General features: G+C 34.1%; 1 protein-coding gene across 8 annotated transcripts in view; it reads left to right on the forward strand.

The window, feature by feature from the left end:
- QKI (QKI, KH domain containing RNA binding) overlaps positions 1-18061 on the forward strand; it is a 158047-nt gene that overhangs the window by 954 nt on the left and 139032 nt on the right. Inside the window, exon 1 of one of the 8 annotated variants that reach the window (XM_031040343.2) lies at positions 90-667. The exons of the other annotated variants lie outside the window; for them this stretch is intronic. The gene's annotated coding sequence lies outside the window, so the exon portion shown is untranslated. Of the gene's footprint in view, positions 1-89; positions 668-18061 lie in introns of those variants that run through there. 8 annotated transcript variants of the gene reach the window in all.

An 18061-nucleotide genomic window follows, 5' to 3' on the forward strand; every position in this document is an offset into this window, starting at 1 on the left:
GAACTGTTCGGGAGTTTAACTTCACTTTGGGCGGGGGGGGGGGGGGGGGGCGGTGAATACGAAATACCGCGAGGACAAATCTAAACGTAGTCCCGAGTTTGAGAGAACTTCGGCGGAGAGCTTTTTCCCGAGGACGCCGCTGCCTTACGTTGTAGGACAGGAAATCAAGACTTTGAAAGGGCGAAAATAAAAACGAGTAAAAGTTTGCAAAAAAGCTTTGTTGGTGGAGAGCTGAGGGTTGCGAGGAATGACAAGAAGATTAATTTTGGCCAACTCTGGGATTTAACAAGTTCTTGTAGCAATGCACTGGGCTATTAAATTCTAGTAGCTATGCATTTCTGTGAACGCCCAGAGAGGAAAAAAACGACCAACAAAAAAGTCTGTTTGGAAAATCGAGTAGCCAGGAGTTAATTTTCTTTTAGAGGCAATGCCGGAGGACTGTTAAAAAGAAGCCGAAAACTGTGTCTTACAGAATTGACAGTGGATTTTAGATTTTTCACAGGAATTTCGAGATCTTTAATGTAGAACTGGGGAAAAAATCTAAAGCTTAGAGAGTTGGAATGTCACTAAAGAACAAAAGACCGGAAATGTCTCCGTGATTAAAGATGGTTAAAGAAGAATCCCAGGAGCTTTTGTTGTCAAGAAAGTCATAGGAACAACTTTAAAAGTACGAAACTGTTGGGTATTACTGCGTCCTCGCTTTTGCTTACATTTGTTAAACATAACAGCAATAAGGGTTTATTGGAATGGGCTTTTTCCACTGTTGAAACAGCAAATCTGTTAATTTCATATTGCTCCAGAAAAAAACTTGAGCTGTCCCTTTAAGGGGTTCTGCTTTTTCTATTTTTGTTGGCATTTGAAAGATTGTGGAGGCAGAAAACTTTCTGGAATGTCAAAAAAAAAAATTGCTGGAACTCTTAAATTGAGTATTTCCAAATGTGAGCGCTAAGGGGCGCCAGTTATTTTTTTTAAACATGAGAAATGTTTGGAGCAAAATGTGTAACATACTCATAAGCTGATCTGTATTAAATTTAGTTGAAATTTAAATCACAGTAAGTCATTTTATGTGTCATTTCGTGGACTTATTGTATTTATAATAGAAAATATATTTACAAACACCGAGAGCACATTCTTTAACATTATGGGAACAATTTTATTACATTTCAAAAATAATATGCTTTTTCTGCCTTGGTATATTTTGGTAAAATTAAAAGTTTTAGTATTTATAAAAATTTCTTTTAAGGTTATTTTTCTTAAGTACAGTTGTTTAGAAGGAATCCTTCGTAGACGTTAAAATGAAAATGTGTTCTCACAATATTTAGGGTTAAATAAAGTTGCATTCTTTGAATTAAAATGTTCAATGAAATGACAGGAGGTTATAAAAAAATTGGAAGTATTTTCACTTTGTGTGTATCCTATTTAAAAACATACATAATTTGAGTTTCTCTGATTAGTTCTGAAAGGCTTCTCACTTTGCTTTTATGTTGATCTAAAAATCTCTGATAATTTGGAGTTCTCTGTTAAAAAGTTTCTAATGTTGGCTTCAATAATTTGTAATCTTCCAAATCTAGAATTCCACTTATGTCATTATCTCTAACAAAGGTTTTTTGTTCATTTCTCTGTAGTTGGAAATTGCAACTATTTGCATTTTAAAACTTGGAGACCACTAGCTGAGGATGATACATTCTAAATAATTTTTTTTTTCTTTTAATGTGGTTTACTCCATCCGTTATCTTGGTCTATCTTCAGTTTTAGCCTTTTCAACTCCCCAGCCTAAGTAAAGATTGTTTCTGTGTGGTAGCTGGGATGTTTAAAATGGACAGCATAATGACTAGGAAGTTTGATTGTTTTTTTTATCAGACCAGTACAAACATGCAGGAAAAGGGGCTATTCCTTAGTGTGGAATAAGCTGCTTCCTCTAATTGTTAGCCTTATTATAAACTTAATTTGACTTAAGAAAAATACCGTTTTTGAAATGCATCACGTTTTTTGGGGCCAGATGATTTAATTCTGAAAATTTGGCAACTTGCTTTGCCCCTTTGTGGCCTGTCATTGTCCAAAACAAATTAATCATGATTTCTGTTTGTGGTTAGGAATTATATGTTTCTTTTCCATGTGATTGGCGGAAAAATTTTTTCAATTTAGATAAAGCTGTAAATTTTATGTTGACGACTAATTTAGTCAAGGTACTGGACTTAACAGTAGATGTATTTCCTGATAATTAGAAATTTTGAATGATTAGGAATTCTATTAAAAAATTTTTTTAAAGTAAGTTTCAAAAAATTTGTCAGTCTGAGAACTTTTATTTGGCTAGTTACAAATTTGGGATTTACGTGTGCTAGATTTTCTTAGTTGATTAAAGCTTGACTGTTTTAGATTGAGCATTTTAATTCCATGCCAAGTTAATCTTTAGCTTATATTTTGACTTTGGACATTCTTTTGGTTTTTGGATTTATTTTTTTGTCTGGAGAGGGGAGTAGGTAGGAATTGCCAGACTATCTTCTAAGTGTCTTCACAGTTGTTCTTTTAAGTTGTGAGCGCTTTCTAGGTTGGACCACTCACATAAAGGACGTAATTTCAGTTGTTTCCAATACTTAAGAATCTTTCGTTGAAGGTAGAGATGATTACACATAAAACCAAGGTCTTAAAGTCTGAAACTGCTCTCTGGAGAGAGGTTTCCAAACTGAATCCTGGGACCATCCATGGGAAAGAGTAGTTACTACAAGTTTTTTATTTTAAAAAAAACTTTCTTTGTCATGAAAATGAAACTCATGCAACAACAGTACTTGAATGCAAATTATGTTTTTATAAAGTATTGCAATTAGAATTGAGAAGGCCACAAATGAAATCATTTAGACTTAAAAATTTCAGATGGGGGAAAGGAAAGGAAAGAACTAGGGATTTTAAAATCAGATTTTGAGTTTTCATTTTTTAGGCATAGGGAGATTAAAGCTGCTGATGGGAAAATTAAGAATGCATGGTATGGTTTATAAGTAAAGCTAGCCTAAATCTTTTGTGAATACTTGAAAAATTAGTGTGTGGCTCAGAAAAAGTGAGCAAACATGTTAGATTACATTCTGCATTCCTGATTTGAGAAACGCATTTTCATTTTCTCACGGTCTTTGGGGGGGGGGGGTAATAAATTTTCTTTCTGACCTCAGTTTTCTTTCCCTCTCCCTTAAAAATGTGGGCGAAAAAATATTTTAAATGAAAACTTGCTTCACTAGTTAACATTTTTCCATGTTACTGTTTATTTCTATTTATTATGATTCAATATTGAAAATACCTTATATCTTTGGTTTTCTTACACTTCAAAATTTTTTTGCAGAGGAGAAATCTTGTCTACAAATGCTTTGTTTCAAAAATTATATGGCTGTTTGTATTGAGAGGACTTGCTGTATAAGTTTATTACAATTTTAGGATTTTTTTTCTGGAGCGTTGTTGACCGTAATCAATCTCTGTAACAAACAGGTTTTATTTACTTAAGTTGAAGTAATTAATCTGTTCTTTAGGAAGAAAGATTTTGCAGTTGTACACTGGCCCTTTGAATTAATAGTGCTGAGAGAAGGACAGGGTATTTATAATCAGTTGTCCTTCCATTATTTTTCTCCTCACCCAGGAGGTGTCACCAGCTCTGTAATGTAATAATGGAAATGATAGCTTGTATCCTAGGTCATTTAGTCAACATTCATTCTGTACTTTTGAAGCTTAACTCTCTCTTAGGCAGAATATATATTCAAAATGCATGTATATTCAATGAGGCAGAAGGTGATTCCTTTTTCTTAACTCTATCCAATTTATGTGTTTTGTAATAAAAGCTGTACTCCCAAGGATATAATGTAATTGAATTAATAGAAGTAGGTCTCTTTGCTAATTGCATTTGCTAGTGTGTTTGGTATGAGCACCTTTTCTTAAATGGCTTTGAGAATATAAAGTGAATACAAGTTAATTTGTTTTTTTTAATGTTTTGTATACATTATGTTTCTGTTATTATCCCCTCACTTGTCACTGTCCTGAAGCTGATTGCAAAGTGCATCAGTTTTTCATAAGAAAAAATGGCTTTTTGTTTACTTTTTAAAGGGAAATAGATTCCTGTGACAAAGGACAAGTGTGCTCCCTTCCTCCCCCAACACACACCCAACACCCATACACCCTGCCTTTATTAGGCACCTTTTTTTTACATGCACCTTTTTTGAAGCCAATATATAGAGACATGTAAGCTTTTTGTTTTGTTTTTTGACCTTTTTTGGCCCTTAAGAGAATTACGCCAGTGTGATCATAGGGACAGCTTTTTTACTCTGACTGGAACATCTTTTAATTTACTTGAGAAATTTATTATAGTTAATACAATTTGGTTTATGATGGTGCAATTATAAGTAAAACTTGTCTTTGTAGGAGATGGAAAATGCTGTGCCTTTTTTGAGTTTTATTTGTTTGATAACCTAAGTGAGAGAGTCCACTGAGCAACTTTCTGTCATTGGTATGTCAACTATTATGAAGATATCCAAGGATCTATTTTAGGGCCAAGGGATCAGGATAGTAAAGAAACCTATACCAAGAAGTTAGAATTATATTATGTACCAACTTTTTATTTTTGTGATTGACAGGACTTCATTATTTTTTCTGATCCCTCTTTTTTTTTTTTTGACATCAAGATAATGTATTTTTCCCTTCATGGGAATGCTTCTTTTAAGGGAATGTTTATACCCCTTTTAAAAATTGGCATTTCAGTTTTGGGGCCCAAAATACCTACGTTGTTTGAGGTCCAAGTAAGATTTTTACAGGGCTTTTTTCATTTAATAGAAAGCAAACATGGCATTAAACTTTTTTTCGTAGTGAATGCATTTTGTTTTGTTAGTGTGACTGTGTTATGAAAGGTGACTGTAAATATAATCCAGTGTGTGTTAGGTACTACTGTGTGTGTAGTTATCATCATACTTCATGTTGTAATACTATCTTTTTTTGTGTCTGCCTATCCTTATTAGAATTAGTTCCTTGAAAGTGCCCACCTCATAGCCTGGCACACGTACACTATCAGATGTTTGTTGAATTAATAAATAGGTTGACATTGTTATCCTCTTGATTTCTATTTTCTCTAAAGTATGGGATTAAGCCAATTATATAATAATTTGTGATAGTTTTGGGAAATTACAAAAAAAGGTACACGTACTTTTAAGTGATATTTTTTTAGAAATCTTAAAATATCATTTGCAATGCCTGTTCTCAAGCAGCTTTTTATTTATTTATTATTTATTTATTTGACAGAGAGAGAGAGAGCAAGAGCAGGAACACAAGCAGGGGGAGTGGGAGAGGGGGAAGCAGGCTTCCCACTGAGCAGGGAGCCCATGAGGGGCTCCATCCCAGGACCCTGGGATCATGACCTGAGCTGAAGGCAGATGCTTAATGAATGAGCCACCCAGGCGCCCCTCTCAAGAAGCTTTTATCTTCATTTTACTTTAGTACCTTTGGTGTGAATGAGAATTAGAAAGATAAAATTGCTTTACTTGGGCAGTAGTTTTCAGCCAGTCCTTGTACAAAGCCTATCAATCCTTAAGCAGAGAGAAGCTGTCAGTGCCCATCTCAGCTCTTAGAAGTTTTGGCACTTTCAAATTGGCTTAAAGAAACACCCTGTTTAAAAAATTGCTATTTGTGTTAAATTACTGTAACTGCCACATATGGTTATACTCCGCTTTCTTCTAAACTAAAACCATTCAAATAGTCCTTATTTATCCTGAACACATCAAAGCAGCACTTAGGGACCTGGAATCTTTCCCATATACTGTGTTCTACAGAGTACAAGACCTACATATCAGCTGAATGTTGACTTTTATAGGTAATTGACTAGAGAAAAGGTTTACCTACATAATCCCATAAATGCCAAAACTTTTAAGAGCTGAGATGGGCAGTGACAGCTTCTCTCTGCTTATGGATTGATAGACCTGAGAAAAGTTTTCAGCTAACTGAAGCTTAACCCTCTTAAAAGCAGTCTACTTTTCTGCTTTAGCCCTGACAATGTTTTAAAGTAAATCTGTCGTGAATTTTTAACAAATATATAGCTTGCAGAAGATAAGTGATTTATCCAGAATTCTTGTAATTAACAAGATTGTACTCAGTGGTTTCATCATTTCTTCAGTTTTCTGAAGCAGCAACTCTAGTTTGAAATTCCAGAAATCCTATCAAGTCTAGCAAAATAAACAAAATTTTATGTTCATAATGTTTGCCTTGTATATTGATTCTAACGTACATGTTTTATTAAACTAAATTTTGTGACTTGTGAAATGAATCTATTGTAACATTTCTATCACGTTATTTATGATAAAGCATAATTTGTCAGTTTGGATGCTTTTCAAGGGTACTGAAGTGTCAGAAAAAAACATCAAAATGTAGTTAAATCCATAAAGTGGTCTCATGTTATATGGCCATGGTAATAAGGAAAGGGCTTGTGTGTGTACACACATGTAGGCACACATGTACATAAAGGGAAACATGCAGTGAAGGTGAGCTGGCCTTGAACCCTTGAGAAGAGTCGGTGTTGGGGCTGGTGAAGTTCTAGAACAAGGACGGTTTTCGAAGTAATGAAATACCTGCTTGGCCCCAGGATTGAAATGATTATGTATTAACAGTGGAAAAGGGTCTTATTAGCAGGTCCTAAGTAAACACCTTGCTTTTGGCTTTCATGCGGAACAAATTGTTGTAAAGATTGGGCATGATCACCTGGTCAGTTTCAGATTATTGGGAAACTTTTGGCTTTTAATCTAACTTGAGTTTAAAATCTATAGAAAAATATAATAAAAATATGTAACACATGTATCTATATTTATTACATTTAAGAGTACTAGGAAAGTGCTGGTTTTAAAAAGCAAAGTTTTACAAAATTTTTATTTGAAATCTTTCTTCATTAACTCTTAGTGTCATAATTTATGGGGACTCAGAATGGTTTTACAAAGAGCATTTGAGGAGATGTATATATAAAAAAACTAGGAAAATGGAAAACATTTCTTGGATGCAGTTTAGTGTAGGGAAAACTAAAATAATATCAAAAGATCATGGAATTTCAGAACTGCAAGGGACCTGGGAATCAAGGGAAATCTTTCTATTGTAGGTACAAAAACTGAGGTCTAGAGAGGTTGTGACTTGTCCACATCACAAGGCAAGGTAGTATCAGAGTTGGAGCTAGACCCTCAGTTCTACCTTCTTTTGGTGAATGTGTCTCTCTATAAGTGGAACTAGAGAAGAAAAACCCAGAATAGTTCCATGTGTTAAAAAGTTGCTGTGTTGCCTTAGGTTGTGAACATGAAGAAGAAAAAGTAAATGGGAGTAGTGTTAATTCTGTAATATGTTGGACTTGGGCAAATACTCGTCAAATTCTTGGAGCTAGAATTTTTAAAGGTAAAATTTTGAGATAGTTAAGAGGCTAAAAGTGAGAAAGTAAAAGTGTTTAGAGGATTTCATTCATTTACTTAAACTTTTTTTTTTTTTAAGATTTTATTTATTTGAGAGAGAGCGAGTGTAGAGGGAGAGTGAGAGGGAGAAGCAGACTCCCTGCTGAGCAGAGAGCCCGATGCAGGACTCGATCTCAGGCCCCTGAGATCATGACCTGAGCCGAAGGCAGACACTTAACTGACTGAGCCACCCAGGCACCCTTACTTAAACTTCTTAATAACCATAGGATAGAGCCTTAACTCTTTAAGGGTACAAATCTAGTGTGTATTTAGTGTTATTGTTGGTATTATTATTACTGCAGTTACTATTTTTAATAACCGCTCAAGAGGAAACCTAACATTTCTGACTGGAAGATTTAATATAAAGGTTTACTCTTGCTGGGTGATTCAAGTCAGGAATATACACTTGGTTCACTTGTACATTAGCATAAGGAGGTTCATCGCATAGGTAGCAACTCTGAAGAGTACCTGCCAGGAGGTGGATGATGATGAATTAAATGGAAATGGGAGCTGTACTAGGTATAGCCACTGCATCCCATTCCTGATACCCATGTTTGAAGCATCAACTGATGGGAGAATGGAGGATGTTCCACGAGAGGAGAAAGTGCTGTAGTGTCAAAACAGTGGTGATGGGAGATTGAAAGATTTTCAGAAAGTGTGTCTAAACTCAGTTGGAATGGCAGATGCGGAGGAGAGTTATGAGCAGAGCCAGCAGCCTAGGTTCGGGCTCTACCATGGTAGGCCTTGAATGCCAGGATGAACAGCATACATTTTATTCTGAGCTTGGTAAGGAACCAGTGGAAGGCCTATATTATTTTGGGTGTCATAATGAACTCTTTGAGGGAAAACTAATGAGTGTAGAATATATGGGTCTGAGGAAATAGAAATTGGATGCATTGTGAAGGGTTAATGTAAATGGTTAGGTAACTTTTAAATAGTTATATTTTCTCAAAATAGTTAATAAAAATATATTTTGAGCTTTATATATTTTAGGTTTAAACTCTTCAGAGTTTTTAAAAGTGCATTTTAACTAAAAATAAACATATACAGAAATTATTTTTTCCTTACCCTTAAGTTCTTACATTAATCCTGAGGTATTGAGAACATGTGGGGCTCATTTGTATAGCTGTCAGCTAAAATTTTGGTTACTTAGAATTAAGCTTATATGTAAATTAAAGAGAATTGAAGAAACTCTTTGGTTTAGGGGAATCTTAGAAATTCTTGAATTGGTTTGAGTTGGAGGAAATTTTGTCCAAATCTCACTCATCTAATATTGTTGAGTCTAGATGTGTTATCAAATACAAAGATTTTTGAGAATTTCATTATTTTCATCATCCATTTTACTTTATTTTTATTTAATTGTATTTTTTTATGTTGATTATTTTAGGTAAGTTAGAGATATCTTGACATTCCATCTCTATATATGTATCTCTTTAAACACTAGCATTTTCCTATATATATAACAGCATCGCACTGAATAAAATGGATCAGTCCTACACTTAATGTAATAACCAGTCCATATTCAGATTTTTGTTGTTATCCCCAAAATATTTTTTATAACTGGCTTGTCCAAACCAGAGTCTGACTCAGGACCCCACTCATTGAATCTGGTTGTTAGGACTTTATGTCTTTTTAATTTAGAACCATCTTTTATATGGCACTGCTATAACTTCCTTATCATTGGAATTGTTCTTTTATGCCCTGTGTATCTAGTACTTGGGAAGTTAAGTTTAAAGGATTGAATAGGTTCATCTATACATCATAGGTGATGCTATGCACTTGATTTGGCATCACGCTGGGGGCCTGCATCTGGTTCCACCATTAGTGAAACTGAGACGAATATCTGGGTTAGCCTGGTCTTAGAATGATTCTCCTGCCGTAGTTAGGTAAAGCTTTCTTTCAGCAGCAGGGAATATATTGTTATTCTGAAAATAGTTACTATGGGAAAGCCAGATAGATGCTTATTCTTAATTAATTATTGGTTGGTTCTCGAAGTAAAACATTGGTTGCTAGTTGCCTCAAATGGTGACTAATGAAAAGGTTTTATTTCTAAGTAGTTGCAAAATCTCTACTACAAAGTTTTTCTCCTTAAGAACTTTTAATAGTGAGGAAGTTATGTTCCAGCAGATGGAGATATTAGTACACAAAAGACAGTGTTTAGTGATTAAAATTTGTTGAGAAATAACTCTTTTACGAGAATAGGAAATTTTTTCCTTTAAATTGTAAGAGGAGAGTTGCTCAGGAATATGAGAAGTAATTACTAAATTTAATATTTAGAAGTGTCATGTAAATCAGTTGTGATATTTCTTTAAAGAACTTTTTTTTTTTTTAAGAGACCATATGTTAGATGTTGACTATAAAATGTGACGGGATTAGGACATTCCATTGAGTATAGTAATATTCTGAAATACAGTTTCTGCCTTTACAGCTTAGTTGTTTGAAGGTTTTTTGTTTGTTTTAGTGCAGAACTGAGTCAAGTCTGTTGAAAAGTATTCTACTTGTATGTTTTCTTTGCAGTTCTAAAGTCTTTAACCAACAGTTGATTTGTTTACTAATGTAAATCAGAAAAAAAACCCTAAGCCATAGTTTACTACTATATGTTATATGAAGAGAAAGTTCTTTTGGGGCTTATAGTTTTATTAGAGTAATAAAAAATTATCAGCAATAAAAAGGTAATCTTATCTCACTTTATAGCATTCCTTGTCAGTTTTTTTAGTTAGGTAAATATTATATATTTTAAAATATAGCTTGCAATTGTTAAATAAGAAATACTGCTCATTTAAGTTCCTTCTTAGATATGATTTGCAAGTGTTTTTGTTAATAACGCATTTAAATTATATTTTCCAAGTTGTTATTTCGAGCTTTTTTTTAATTGCGCTATCAGTTGTGAAATACTTTTCTTCCTTAATCAGTTGACATTGAACTCAGAGAGGAGAGAAGTGTTTGTATTGTAGAAGACCAGGGAAGAGGATATCAACTGTGATATATACCTTTGTAGAACTGATAAAACTTGTATTTTACTTCTTTCTCCCCAGTATTTTCTCTTTTTTGTTATTCATAAAATGTAGAGAATTGAAGATGCAAACATTTTCAGTTCACCTTTGACAGTAGTGTGGTTTGTGGTCTCTGAGTCCTGGGAAAGGTGGTGGTGAGGGCAGAGAGGTGTCCTAGCATATTGTCTTTGAACCTCAGTGCCATGTATTATTTTTCAGGGAAAGTTTTTCCCTGTTGCCAATTTTGTGTATATACATTTTAAAAATTGTTTCTTACAGTCAGAGTATATGAGAAGCATAAATTTCTTCATTCTAGTAATCATTGTAATATATGTTATTAGGAATTAAACACATTGATTTTATTCTTATAGCAAGTATTCTTCATCTTATGGAAAAGAACTAAAATGTACCAATTAAAAAGTAAAAATTACCCATAATTCAGTGATAATCACTCTTAACATTTTGGCAAATTCTTTTCTAGACGTTTTCCCTTCTTGATCTATGGATAAAACACAGTTGTGATCCTGCTGTAGTGTTATCTGTTTGTGTTCAAGTAAATTACATCAGGAGCATGTTCCCCTGCCGTTTCATATTCTTTGACAATATAGTTTTATGTTAACATAGTTCATCTTACAGAGATATATTATAATTTACTTAACTATTCGACCTATCACTTTGTTTTCAGTAAGCTTGTGTGATAATATCAAATGTTTTTAGAACTTGATTACTCACTGTTTAAAAAGCCTTAGGTTACTAAATATTGTAATGGCCCTGTGAATACCAAGCTCTTTTATTTTTGCAGTGTAGTTAATTGGAAATCAGCATTTTATACTGCATTCCAGTGGAAAGTGATTACTATTATGTGGCATTTAATTTTTGAGTAATGTCAGAGTTGCATATTTTGCTTATTTTTTAATGACTTGACATTTTTTGAAATTTTTTATTCTATTCACAAGTAAATTTGAGTGCATATTATGTGTAACATATGAGGTATGCAACAAAGCTTCAAATTCATTCCTTACCTTCAGGTTGTCTGAGTAATAGGGTAGATAGTATGAAAAGAAAGTAATATAAGGGAATATAACCAGGAAAGGTTGAAAGACTGGTGCTAAGATCACGTTAGGCCGGGGAGATATGGAATGTTTCAGGAAAAGAGGTAAAATTTCACCCGGCTCTTGCAGGATAGATAGGATTGAAGTGGAGAAAAGGTACGGGAGTAGTATTCTAGACACAGGGAACACTATCCTTGAATGAGAGGACATTCTGGGTAGGAGAAAGAAGTAAATTATTCTATATCTCTTCTGTAGAAAGCTTTAAATTCCTGGAAAAAGATTTCATCCTGTTGATAATGGTAGACCCATTTAAGGCTTTTCTTTTTACATCTTAATTTTTTTCCCTTTTATCTGCCTCCATATTTCTGTTTAATATGGATTCATTGATAGATTGCTCTGCTTATTGCATATTTTTAGACTTTCTGGAATTACTCCCCACCTTCCCCCTCCCCAGTATTTTGCCTCTTAACTTCTATTTTTTTATTTTTTTTAACCTGTGCATGCTTAGTTTGGCTTTCTATTTTGTTTTACTAGTACATTTGGATATACTTAATCCACTCTTTTTATGATAGTTCTTTTCTCTGTGTGTCTTTTGGTGATTGTGTTGGGTTTAGGTGACTGGAGGAAGGAAGTTTATCTGGAATTAGTGAGTGTGTGATTTGTAGAACTGGTGAGTCTAAGCTCTATAGATGAGTTGCTAGCATATCTTGTCTTGTATGTATGGCATGGGTTTTTGCCATATGCTTGCCCTTCATCTTTCTCTCCATTTGCTTTTGCTCTAATGGCTTGAAAGACCTAAGAATCTTATACTGGATGGGAGAGACTGAAGATCTGCTAATTTAACCCTGAATTGAGGGAGGCTATCGGCGAAGTGTTTGCAAAGTGTGTTCCATGTAATACTGGCCTCCTGAGGTAGTCTGAGAATAAAAGTAGTCAAAGAAATGCTGCATATTCTTTTGTGAATTCAACATGTGGTGACATGTTGAACATCCAGGAGCTGCTAAAGGAAGCTGACTTGGTTTAAATGAGCATTTTCTGAAATTACTTGGTAAAGGAATGCCTTTTTTCTTTCTTTTCTTTTTGGAACTAGTGGTCTGAGGATACATTATGATAAATATTAGAGGATTGTAAAGACTGTGGATCCTAGGGAGAAGAGGGTTTAAATAATAATTGTTTGGGAATCTTAATTTTTGGATGAGAATACTGCCTCAAGTCAGATCAAAGTACTCTCTGAAAAAGATAGTTAAATTTCATTTAGTTTGGGATTATTTCAAATTCCATCTAAAAGGAAGCAAGAAAAAGCATCCTTTTTGACTTTATATAACAATCGCAGCAAATGGTTTCTGTAGTGAGTTTTGTTTAATTCAAAGTGTTATTTAAATATTTAGAATTGCTATTTTTAAATAATTTTCTAAATGAAAGAAAACAATTCTGACAACTTAAATGTAAAATTTAAAAATACTTTAAAATAGATAATGCACAGAGAAATGTTGATTGTTTTAACGTATGCCTGGTTTAAGTCTAAAATTTTTAAGTTGGGAATTAGTGAATTGTTAGGTGAAGAGGAATTTTGAGCAGAAAAATATTTATCTTTGTTAGATTGTTCAATAAACATTGAGATGCAGTGATATAGTAGTTTTGTAAGATCTGTAAGTCAGTAATTAGATGAGTTTTTTCTGTTTAGATTTTAATCTATAGGATATTAGCTCTTTTTGTTGTTACAGCAATTATTCATATTATAAAATGAAGTTTTGATGACATTTATAGTTAGCAGTCTTTAAAGAAGGGTAAGTGTATGGGTGGATGGTAGAATAATAGCATTTCGTCTGGAAGGCCCAACAGATTTTCATTAAAAAAATTTTCCAGTTCAAAAAAAACCTGTAATTCAGAGATTTGAAGTTGGAATGGATCTCAGTGATCACAGTTCCATCTTTTTGTTACATATGTAAGTGTAGTTCATGTACAGAAGGTATGAAGTTTTACAAATTAGGAACTGCTGGCTTCAGGAATGGTAGCTGATTTGGCGCTTGTGACAGAAATATGTCTGTAAGTGGTATTAGCCAGTCAGAGAGTACCTTTGGGCCTGATCCCCTCTGTGGGGAATGATGTTATGACTGATAATTGGTGTATTGTGACTACCTTCTAAAGTGAGTAGTCTTAATTATTTTAAATTTTGTTTAAATACTTGAAATACCTACCTAGGGTTTTTTTTTTTTTTTTTTTTTGAGAGAGGGAGAGGAGGGGAGAGAGAGAACATCTTAAGCAGGCTCCATGCCCAGTGCAGAGCCCTACACAGGGCGCAGTCTCACAACCCTGAGATCATGACCTGAGCCAAAATCAAGAGTCATACGCTTAACCAACCGAGCCACCCAGGTGCCCCTCTACCCAGGGTGTTTTTTTAACTTTTCCTGTAAATAAGAATAAAATTAAGTATATAATGCATACAGTGATATTGTCATTAAACTGATGTTAAAGACAAAAGGCCTTCCTGGGTTCATTTTCCAGCCAGCTGACTCTAGGTCTAGATACAATGTAGTGTACATAGCAAAGGAACTTACACTGTCTATATTTTATACAGTATTTTAAAGTCATTAGTTAGAGTAAGCTCTCCATTTCCCCCCTTGTAGATCTAGGTTATTTGCCCTAGAATAATGGGATAAAAGTCTAAGGTAAAGATAAGGGAAAATGAGAAAGCCACTTAGTGTCTTCTAAATACTCAGTTCAGATTCTCTGTCATTGCTAGACTTAGTATTTATGTGTGTGGTGATGTCCTGTACAGGTTGTTTCATAGGCTAGTGTAAATTTATCTAAATTTTGAAGGGTGATAAATTTAGGGGAGGTATCTTCAAAAAGCATTTTATGTTGTTGTTTCATGAATCCTGAATAAAAGAAAAGTGAAAAGGGGAAGAGAGTAGAGAATAAGTGGATCCTGTAAGAGAATGACAGTAATTAGGAAAGGTGAAAGTAAGATCTGAGTTAGAAAATCCTAAGTTTGGGCGCCTGGGTGGCTCAGATGGTTAAGCGTCTGCCTACGGCTCAGGTCATGATCTCAGGGTCCTGGGATCGAGTCCCGCATCGGGCTCCCTGCTCCTTGGGAGCCTGCTTCTCCCTCTGCCTCTCTCTTTCTCTCTGTCATGAATAAATAAATAAAATCTTTAAAAAAAAAAAAGTTTAAAAAGAAAATCCTAAGTTTGTTTTTAGGTCATAGAAAAATGTATTTATTTTAATGGGTAGTAAGGGACATGAGAGTCTTATTTTTCACATTTCATTTTTATTCAAGGACTAACACCTTTGATTTTCTTATTAAAATATATTAACTGAACATCATGAGAGTTCAGATTTGAATATACAAAATTTTTAGTCACTTTATCTGTGGATGTTTAAAGCATTGGAGCAAGTAATAATTAAGAGGAATCTCAAAGTGAAATCTTTGATTTTGTTAATCCAGAGTGTCTTTGATTGTTAATACTAATATTTATTGAATAACAAGTACATATATCCTGACAGTGTAAACCAGAAAACTGATATAAATGTGGGCAAAAAAAGGTATGTATCAAATTTTTAGAATGCTACCTATAAAGGGAAATATTTTGTTATGTACATACATATTCATATAACTAAACAGCTGAAATGAAAGCTTCATGAAATAATATTTGTGTTTTGTCTCTGTTACGGTGTAATCTGTTTTCCCATATCTATGTCATTTCTTTATTTTAAAAATTTATTTTAGAGAAAGCGTGTGCACACATGTGCATGGGTGGAGGGGCAGAGGGTGAGGAAGAGAAAGAGAATCTCAAGCTCAAGCAGACTCTTCGCTGAGTGGGGAACCTGATGCGGGGCTCGATCTCACAACCCTGAAGTCTTGCCCTGAGCCAAAGTCAAGGAATTGGATGCTTAACTGACTGAGCTAGCCATGTGTCCCCATTCTATGTCATTTAAAAAGTGTTGGTTGTGACTAATACTATAGAATTAATGGGTTATGACTTGTGTAGTTTTACCAAAACTGATGCTGACTCCTTCTGTAACTTAGTTTTCAACAAACTTTTTTTTTTTTTAAATCTAGCACTTTCCTGGGTGCTGCGGATACAAAAATGAATTAAGGTATAGTCCAGTACTTAAGGAGCCATGTATGGAGAGAGAAATGAAATAAGAAACTGCAGTATAGTGCTTTAACTGCTGTGGCAGAGGCAGACACAGGTTAAGATGGAAGGGATCACACCATTTTCCAGCAGGTAGATGGAAATTTCTTGGAGGTTCACGTATTAAATAACCTGATAATTCCTCTGATTATAGGCTTCATTTAATGTGAAATTTAGTTCTCTTTTTTCCCCCCTGTAAATTCTGAAATGGATACTATCAAGTTCACTGGACTAAGAGATTTCTGAGTTTTTGGCATAAAAGCCAAGTTTGTAAAAGTAAATGTTAACTTTATAGATAATCTTGAAAAAATCTAAATCTTATAAAGAGTAACATTGTGTTCTTAAATATGTCATGGTGACTAGCTTTAATGACTTTATTTGGGAAATACTGTCTTTTTTCTGACTTTCTTTTACCTCCAAACCTTATATTGTGACTTATTAAGAAGGTAAAGTTAGGTAGAAGTGTTATATAAGTATAAACATTATCTATCTATGTATCTTATAATTATTTTTGACCATTGGCTGTTTACCCAGATAGTGAAAGTTAAGCTACAAAGCAAATCATGAACTTTTAAAGAAGATGGGTACTTAATTATCTAACACTTAAAAATTATTTTGTCATTTTATTGAAATTTGGAAATATTCCGTATGTTGACTTCTTGTGGTTGATTCATTCACAATAACACTGAATATAAAAATTACAAGATTGGTTGCATTTTATCCAAAAATTAGGTTCTGTGAGTTACAGAATTGTTACAGTTTCTCCTGTGAGTGATGTAGGCTACTACGTCAGGTTGAGGAAGCGAATCTGAGTGGATGTGGTGGTTGCCTTAGAATGATTTTGCCGTTAGCAGTGAAAAATGTTTTTCTTATAGTTCTTGTGCAGCAGGCCATGGAGTGAAGCACATTTTTATAATAAAGGTGATGAATTTAATCGCAAACTGGCAGCCAAATGGAAATTGCAAACCTTGATACTGGGAGAAAATTGCCTATAAAGCAACTCTTGAGGGAACAGACTTTAAATTATCCACCCATTTCGACATTGAGGAGAACATAGGAATCACAGGATATTTTGCTTGGCCTGCTTAGTTCAGATGAGTGACACTTGAGCATTCTATTTAAGAGCTAAAGATGGCTGTTTTAAAGTTGCTTACGCTTTGTACGTTAAAGCCTTAACCACATAAATTTTTATATTTCATTCAATATCTAAAACATTGCTGACTTTTTATATTTCAGCACATGATTTGCCTAATGAATTGAAATCCATTTACTACATTTATGGTGATATGCTGTGTAATTTATGTTTCTGCCATTTGTATGATGAACTACAGTCTTAAAGGATGCAGAATATCCGGGTTTATAAGTAATATTCAATTGATAGAATGTCATATAAACTGTCAGTCTCAACTGGTTTATATTGTGTTTAAACAGTTTGTATTACAAAATTTAAACACAGTGGTAGAATTTCTATTATGGGAAATCTGGGCCTTGTCAGTTTTTACTCTAGGTGACTAATGCTTGTCATTTCTTAGAATAACCTAACCCTTGATTCAACATACAGTATTCAGAGTGTTTAATCCTGAATTTTGGTATACTGTACCATGCATTTTGGAGTACACTTTCTTCCCATGGTACCTATATCTGTTAACAGATATCTGTGTCCAGATTAAGAGAATTATGTGTGACTGTTGGAATGTGAGACCTATTCGAAGGTTGGTAAATATTTAAAATGAAAAATGCTAATGTAAAATATAAAAGTAATATTTCTTAGTATATGTCCTGAAACTGTTGGGTTCTAAGGTAATTGAGGATTACTTCTAGGAGGTTATTAGATTTTACTTGGATACATAACCCTGGTTAATAAATTATATAATGTACCATGCTACCTAGAAAATTTTAATAGGAGTATAGCTGTTGTAAGTCTGTTCTCTTTAAGTACAGAATAATAGAAATGTTTAATTTTGAAGTAAATGTGGGAATTTAATATTTGATGGTTGGAAAAAGCAAGAATAGAAGGAAGAAAAAAGTTGTGTAAATTCTCTGTATTTAGGAAACAGTTTATTGAGGTTGTGCACATGAGACTGAATGTATGAAAACCTGCAAGAAATAGTATTCTTGTTGAAGTAAGTTCCGGTTGTGATTGAAAGTACTTTCATTTAAGTTACTTTAATTGCTAGACTGATTATGATACATCCATATGAGAAGTAAGCCTCCATGTGATGTTGAAGATAAATTAGAATGCTTAGCCATCTCTGACATTTACAAAGTTTAAAATAAATCAACACCTCTAGGGGTGCCTGGGTGGGCTCAGTTGCTTAAGCGCCTGACTCTTGATTTCTGCTCAGGTCATGATCTCAGGGTCCTGAGATCGAGCCCTGCGTGGGGCTCCTCACTTAGCCCAGAGTCTGCTTGTCCCTCTGGCTCTGCTCCTCTCC

The sequence above is a fragment of the Leptonychotes weddellii genome, chromosome 8 (assembly GCF_054177405.1).
Source record: "Leptonychotes weddellii isolate Sample4059 chromosome 8, ASM5417740v2, whole genome shotgun sequence".
In the NCBI taxonomy this organism is placed as follows: Eukaryota; Metazoa; Chordata; class Mammalia; order Carnivora; family Phocidae; genus Leptonychotes; species Leptonychotes weddellii.